This window comes from Schistocerca cancellata, chromosome 9, assembly GCF_023864275.1.
Source record: "Schistocerca cancellata isolate TAMUIC-IGC-003103 chromosome 9, iqSchCanc2.1, whole genome shotgun sequence".
In the NCBI taxonomy this organism is placed as follows: domain Eukaryota; kingdom Metazoa; phylum Arthropoda; class Insecta; order Orthoptera; family Acrididae; genus Schistocerca; species Schistocerca cancellata.
The window spans coordinates 234,352,990-234,361,099 of NC_064634.1; positions in this window are offsets into that span (position 1 = coordinate 234,352,990).

Sequence of the window (8,110 nt, forward strand, 5' to 3'; positions counted from 1 at the left end):
TTGTGTGTGTGTTTTGTTTAGTAAATTAGGAAATGGACTGCTATTCAAAGCAAGCAGCGACAAATTATCCTATAGTGTATACGAAATATGCATTTGTTTTTGTAGTTAAATATTTGCATTCCAGAATTTTAAATTATTTCTTTAAGAAATTTGGGAAAAAATGATTAAATTGCTATTTTAGTAATGTTTAAATGGGAAGTTGGACTGTGCAAAAGGCACTTAAGTAAATAACAAGATATTGGTCTTAATATATTAAAATAGTATGAACCTATATACAGTGAGTGGAAGGAAATATGTAGTGTAAATCTTCTTGAACTTTTACGTAAAGATTCAGAACCAGTGTATTATTGTTAAATTTAGTGTTCCCATAAAATTTGGACTTAAGAAAATTTTCTGGAAACAGGGGCATGTGTAACAATAATGTACCTATAATAATTTTTTTCTTTATGCATTTAGATAAATGTTCCTTTCTGAATTTATGTGAAATAATGTAAATATTATTTTAGATTTTTTTCTTTTCGTGTCATGTTAAAGAAACTGTACACAACTTTTGAAATGAATGTCATTACTTATGTTAGATTTTAAGCAATTTGATAACCAAAGGAAAATGTATTTAATGTTAAAACTATTGTAAAATGTGTAAATTGTAATTTAAACACTTGGTCCATACGTAGGTAATGCATTAGAATATGTGTAGTAGAAAACCTGTGGTGAATACCCTACCTGTAGGGGCGCGGGAAAAGGTGGATGCTGGCGAGCGCGGGAAAACGCACACTGGCGCGAATCGGCACAACGGGCTCAGTCTGACAGTCGGAGTTGAGCATCGGTCAGAGGAACTTGTACTGTACCGAGGAGGCTGTCTAGGAAAAGTGGATTCCATTGAGCCTCGGATGGGCCGATTCCGACGACTACTTGGCATGGCTATATTCTCAGGCACAAAACTGGAAAGATTACGACGCCAAGAAGAATGAAAGTGCCGATACTGTGAGAGCCTTAGCCGTGCTTGTATGTGTGCTGTGCTGCCCGCTATCTCGCTGCCCGCCATCCGCCGCACCGACGTGCACAGGTCAAACATTTACTTCATCTTTAGAAGTGTATCTGTGTGGACCAGTGTCGAAACTGTTTTAACTGTTGAATAATAACGTGACCTTTTACCAGAATTGCTTTAGCCGTCACTTATCCTTATCATTGACCTAGACAGGGTCCTTACCGCATATTGTGCAACCCGAGTATCCCGAACTGAAAGTTACAGTTAGTACTAAATTATCTGCAGACCAATTCATGCTATAAAGACGTTCAAGGATAGGAGTGCAAATGTAAATGTTAGTAGAGAACAACAGTGTGATTAAATTGAAAGATAAATTTTGAATTGAGCTAGCAATGTTATTTATTTGATTTGTGACTGAAATAATAATAACTAATTAATTCAAAATTAAGAAAAGAAAAGTAGTTATCCACAGATTGATAATTTTGAGCGGTAATTTACCTTCAGGATTTACTAGTTGCAGTATAACAACCATAACAGTTTCAGGGCCCCCCCCATTCTCTTGCCTATTCTTGCACATTTTGAAGTGTACTGATCAGAATTGAACAGTAAAATTAATTTCTATATTAAACCTAAGTGTATTAGCGTTTTTTCCAATTTTAATAGTGATATTGTATGTGTGTGTTCAAAATTGCTGATTCTAGGGTAATCTATGCCCGATTTCAGTCTGATCAATATACAAAGTGCAGCTCGTAGTAATCATTGCTGTGTGGTGTTGTGTAAGTTTAGCTCATTCAAATTAGTACAAAAGAAGAAAACCTTAGTTCAGTAGATTCTTTCTGGTTCTAAATTTTGCTATAAAACGTAACATTACTACGTGTTGTTATGCTTGTACATGCACATACTTGTACAGGGAAAAACTCACTCAATGCCTAATTAGGCTGGCGACCGTATTATTAATCATTGGTAATATCTACTGTGTGTACTTCTTGTCCATGCGAACGCGTAATTATACTTTACATTTGCTTGACGCATCACTGTAGTTACTGACTGAATATAAGTCCGAATTGCTTCCATTAGGTACACGCGGTCAACTTATGTACTAAATCCTTGTTTACAAGGTGAAGCCCGTGAACTTATTACAGTACAGGCTTTATTGAGCTAACGCACGTCCGGCAGGGCGGTAGTGTTACAAACTGACACCATAATAAATTACAATCCCTGCCACCCAAAATCCCTTAAGTATGTGTTCTTCCATTCTTTGAGAAACGGAATTATACATTTGCTACCTGGACCAAAAACCATAAGAAATGAAATGAAAACATTAGAATGTAAAGCATATAAAAACGACTTCGATCCATACACAGTCAAACGATTATATCATGAGAAAAACCAAAACACCAGCCTATAAACTAAAAAATAACACTCATGAGAAATTCTACCAAAAAAAAGAGAAAATCATTTACATGCCAGCCATTTATAAACGGGAATGTCTCGAACAAATTAAATGCCACGTTAAGGTTTCAAATTTCTTAACCACTTAAACACAATAATCCATTCGGAAAAAATCGAAGTACCAGAATACACATACGCTGCAACATATAAAATTAATAGCAGAAACTGCGAAAAATATTGCATAGGACAAACAGGACGTAATTTCCACATCACGTACAGGCAGTACATAGGAGATTTCCACATTAAATCATCCACTTTCTTTCTTTATGTAAAAGCTCACGATCATAAAAGAGAGGTAATTGAAACAGTAATCCATATACTACAAACTATCGCTAAAAGAATTAGTACGAACATTCCAGAAAAAATTGCAATTTACCCGCCCATAAATGACAACCCACAAGAAATTTTAAATGAATAAACAGACCAGAATCATAAACACTTTTAGAAAAATTCATTATCATTTTGAAACGATAAACCAAATTGCAGTGTATGCCAAAAATTGCACAAACAACTCAAACTACAGTATCTATGATATAGATAAACAAATGTAAATACATAGGGTTTCTGGATCAGACTACAGACCGTCAAATCTTAAGGAAAATACCTAATTATTCACAACATGTGACGGCAAGAAATTTACGACCACATACGGATCAATCACATAAATGCTTTATAACAACTTGACACAAGTATAAACAGTGATCAAATTAACAAGCCAACAATATGGAAAATAATTGCATGTTAATGATATGACAGAAGAAAACAGCGACTAGATAGAGGTGCATTCCTTACATACGTTATGAACAACTTAACTTAATTATATATTTGTACATATTCTATGTAAAATCTGACTGGCGACATCGATTCTATGTGTAATGCTCGCAGGTTGTACTAGAAAATAACGCCGAAATAAGCTTATAGTACGAAAGACTAAAGAAGTTTAAGCAGTTAAAAGGAAATAACTAATCATTAAAAAGGCAACACTTGGTTTTCCTCCTTAGAACCGGTTAGAAAACTGCAGAGCAAGGGGTAACGGACATAGGTACGTTGAAGTAGAATAAACCAGAAATGTCAATTGATTACATGTCTCCTAAGAAAAGGGTGGTTAGCCCTTTATTTTATGGGTTTTGCGACAAAATTACTCTGTGGCCAGAAGTCCCGGAAAACAGTAAAGGAATAGTATCATTGACCAGTATGCATTTCTCAATAGGAATGGACGAAGTCGTGAGGGAACCTGAATACGTGTGCTTTTGCGAGAGGGCGAAGGATGGAATAGACACATAGAATGAAAACTATGTGAACCATTCAACTAACAGAAAATATAGACGCTGTCGACCAACAGGTTTTTTGCATTAAGAAACATCACTACAGCAGGAGCTGCATTCTCTACATTTGCTTTAGAAACAGTAAAAGTATCTCTAGGTATAGAGCCATCAAGGAACTGTCTGTAAATCTGACGTGGCCGTACCTTGAAATCAGGCTAGCTGTCTCCAAATTGAGAGGACATTTTGAGATAATAATCGAAAATGTTCTTGGAAAAGACTCGTGGAAAAAAAATAAACAGTATAAGAGAAGTTCAAAAGCGACAAACTGCAAGGAAAGACGAAGTGCAGTATTGGTCCTTACCAGAACCACACTAACACTCCATGTAAGTGTGCGAATTCTGATAGACAATTATGCCAGGAAATTTAAAGAAAAATTTGCGATTGGCGTTTAACTGATAAGTAACTAAAAATATTTCTAAATTTATAGCTTATCCCTTGATTTCTTTGCACAATTCATATAATTTTGTAGAGTTAAACTACACGATTATTCATGAAAATAATAAATATGATTGTGAATTATTATTCAATTCGTTGATTGTATTTACTTGTTTATGTGCCACTTCGTTAAAAAAGAAACATTCATTTGCTTGTTTTTGTTACCGTGTCTGTCAGAGACGTATTTCCAATTACGGTTATAAAAATCATTCTTCCTGTTAAGGGCTAAGCAGGTTTTGTGAGTACAATAACAAATTAGTGGGAGCTTTTAATCTTGGATTATTCTGTTCAAGGGTACAACTTCTTGTTGATTAAAATTTGTAGACTTGCTAGGGAATACCTAAGTTGAAATGGACATGAGCAAGAAGTATAGCTAGAATGGAAGAAGATGGCTGTAATCTGGAGAAAGTGGACAGTGGAGCTGATTTAGAGAATCAACAGGAAACTGATCAGCCGGATAGCCTTAATGAGTTATACGAAGGTAACTTTTGAAGCATAGTCAGTGGAAGGGCGGGCCTGTCAGGAACGCAAGCCGCTGGTGTCAGTTAAGGGCCCAGTTCAGATGTTGACAGAGTCTGTGGCGAGGCCTCATTGACAGCTGATACAGAAACAATTCTGTATGAAATTACCACAGAAATCAATGTGGGACATACGACGAACGTATCCGTTAGAATTAAGTGGCGAAATATTTAGTTTATGGGCCATTGGAGTAGACGACCGACGCGAGTGCCTTTGCTAACAGCAGAACATCGCCTGCAGTGCCTCTCCTGGGCTCGTGACTGCATCGGTTGGACCCCAGACGGCTGGAGAACCGTTGCCTGATCAGATGAGTCTCTATTTCGGTTGTTAAGCGTTGGTAGTAGGTTTCGAGTGTGGTGTAGACTCCACGAAACCATGGACCAAGTTGGTCCAAATGGTACAAATGGCTCTAAGCACTATGGGACTTAACATCTGAGCTCACCAGTCTCCTAGACTTAGAACTAATTAACCCTAGCTAACCTAAGGACATCACACACATCCATGCCCGAGGCAGGGTTCGAACCTGCGAACGGAGCAGCCAAGTGGTTCCAGACTGAAGTGCCTAGAACCTCTCGGTCACCATGGCCGGCATGAAGACGGTGGCGGTTTGATAATGGTGTGGGCTGTGATTACATGGATAATTCACTAAAAATGGTTATTTTAGGCTACCTGGAGACCACTTTCAGCCATTCATGGACTTCATGTTCCTAAAACTACGTAATTTTTATGGCTGACAATGCGCCCTGTCATCAGACCACAGTTGGTTGCGATTGGTGTGCAGGACGTCCAAGGCATTTGGAGCGAATTATTTTTCCAACCAGATCGCCCGACATGAAGCCCACCGAATGTTTATGGACGTAATAGAGAGGTCAGTTTGTGCACGAAATCCTGCACCGCCTACACTTTTGCAGTTATGGACGGCAATACAGGCAGCATGAGACATTACTCCTGCTGGGGACTTTTAACGACGTCCATGTCACGTCGAGCTGTTGTATTAAGCTGCCAAAAAATTGATCTGACACGATTTTAGGAGGTATACTATGACTTAAGTTCTCCTAGTCTATATCAATGTGTAATTCTCATGTGTAAAGACAATACTGATAAGTCGTATCCAGTCATTAGCAGAAGATACCTCCCCCAATTAATACATCTGCGGGAATAGCAGTTCGGTACCCATTTCTTTAACTCTTCGTTGGGCTACCTCTAGTAATATTCATTTAATTAAGATGTTTCGTTTGCATGACTGTATTCTTGTATTAAATTAACACTTGATCATTTCGAGTGGTTCCTCACTCTACTGCTCACCAGAGCTTGGTCCTGTGCATCATAGGGGTATGCACCCAACCACAATCGACACTCCGTACATTGCAGCAAGGAATGGCAACATTAGAGACTTTAAAGGGAAGTACAGTGTGGTCCGAAAACAATATACTATTTCAATGTATTATGTTGTCAAAATTAACTATCGCTGTTTTACAGCTCGGTTATTGGATGAACGAATTCATGGTCTAGTTTGTATTCAATCCTGCCAAATGTCGGTTGTTTTATGTTTCCTTGGTTACCGTGACATGTTGCAGAATTGCTATTCCACAGCAGCAATCATTTTGTGTTCTTGAGTTTGCGAACTGTATTTCCGTATGTGCAATGGTAGGAGGTTTCAGGATGAGATAGCCAACTGATCCTCCGAATTCATGAATATTCGCAGATGGTATCGACAGTGTAGAGTCACAGAATGTGTATCTGAAGAAAAGAATCCTGGCCTCCCTAGTGTTTCCGACGACAGTGCCGCACTGATTCAAACCTCTTTCCAACGTAGTCCTAAAAAATCAAATCTTCGTCCTAGTCAGGAGTTCCAACTGCCTCCAACAACAATTTGCTCTGTGATGTCGGTCGCTTATAAATCTGTGCAAGTTACAGCTGTTACAGGTTCTACCTCATGACGACAAACGCAAATAAGTGGAATTTTCTGACGAGTTTCAGAATGCTCTTCACAATGATAATAGTTTCGAACAACGTACCATAGTCAGTGATGAAGGGACTTTACCAACTTTTTTGTTTATGGCCCATTTTAATTTGGTGGAAACACAGTTAATAATCAGCAGTATCTAGTTATATTACAAAACTGCTTGTTTCCAAGGGTGAAGACAACCTCGTATTTCAACAAGAGGGCGTACCACCTCACTGGTGTCACCTAGTGCCAAAATATCTGAACGAAACTCTACAGGGCCGTTGCTATGTCATCAAGCAGCTGCTGAAATAGCGCTTTTCAGCCGGTCCCCGTGGTTACCAGATTTGACGCACTGTCGCCTCTTCCTGTCTTCCTGCTGGTTTTCATTAAGGGCAACGTTTGTGCACCAGTACTATCACAGAACCTAGAGGAGTTGAAGAACCGAACCCGAGCTGCCATTGAGTCAGTGACGATCGACATGTTTATCCGGGTATGGGAAGAATTCGAGAATCGATGTAATGTGTTGCATCTGGAGGATGAACTGAACATCTGTAATCTAAACTTCCAATTTTTGCAAATATGTGTCTCAAGTTTCATAACTATGTGGCTTACAGTTTAGCAAATATGTGCATTCGAAATAGGTAAGTTCTTTTTCAACCAGCTTGTATACAGAGTGAGTCACCTAACATTACCGCTGGATATATTTCGTAAACCACATCAAATACTGATGAATCGATTCCACAGACCGAACGTGAGGAGAGGGGCTAGTGTAATTGGTTAATACAAATCATAAAAAAAATGCACAGAAGTATGTTTTTTAAGACAAACCTAGCTTTTTTTAATTTGAACCCCGTTAGTTTTGTTAGCACATCTGGACATATAAACAAATACGTAATCAGTGCAGTTTGTTGCATTGTAAAATGTTAATTACATCCGGAGATATTGTAACCTAAAGTTGACGCTTGAGTACCACTCCTCCGCTGTTCGATCGTGTGTATCGGAGACCACCGAATTACGTAGGGATCCAAAGGGAACGGTGATGGACCTTAGGTACAGAAGAGACTGGAACAGCACATCACGTCCACATGCTAACACGTTTTTATTGGTCTTTTTCACTGACGCTCACGTACTTTACCATGAGGGATGCGGTGCACGTACATACGTGGGTTCCGTTTTCAATTACGGAGTGGAATAGAGTGTGTCTCGACATATCAGGCCAATAGATGTTCAATGTGGTGGCCACCATTTGCTGCTCACAATTGCAATATCAGGCGTAATGAATGTCACACACGCCGCAGTATATCTGGTATCATGTCGCCGCAGGTTGCCACAATACGTTGTTTCATATCCTCTGGGGTTGTAGGCACATCACAGTACACATTCTCCTTTAACGTACCCCACAGAAAGAAGTCCAGAGGTGTAAGATCAGGAGAACGGGCTGGC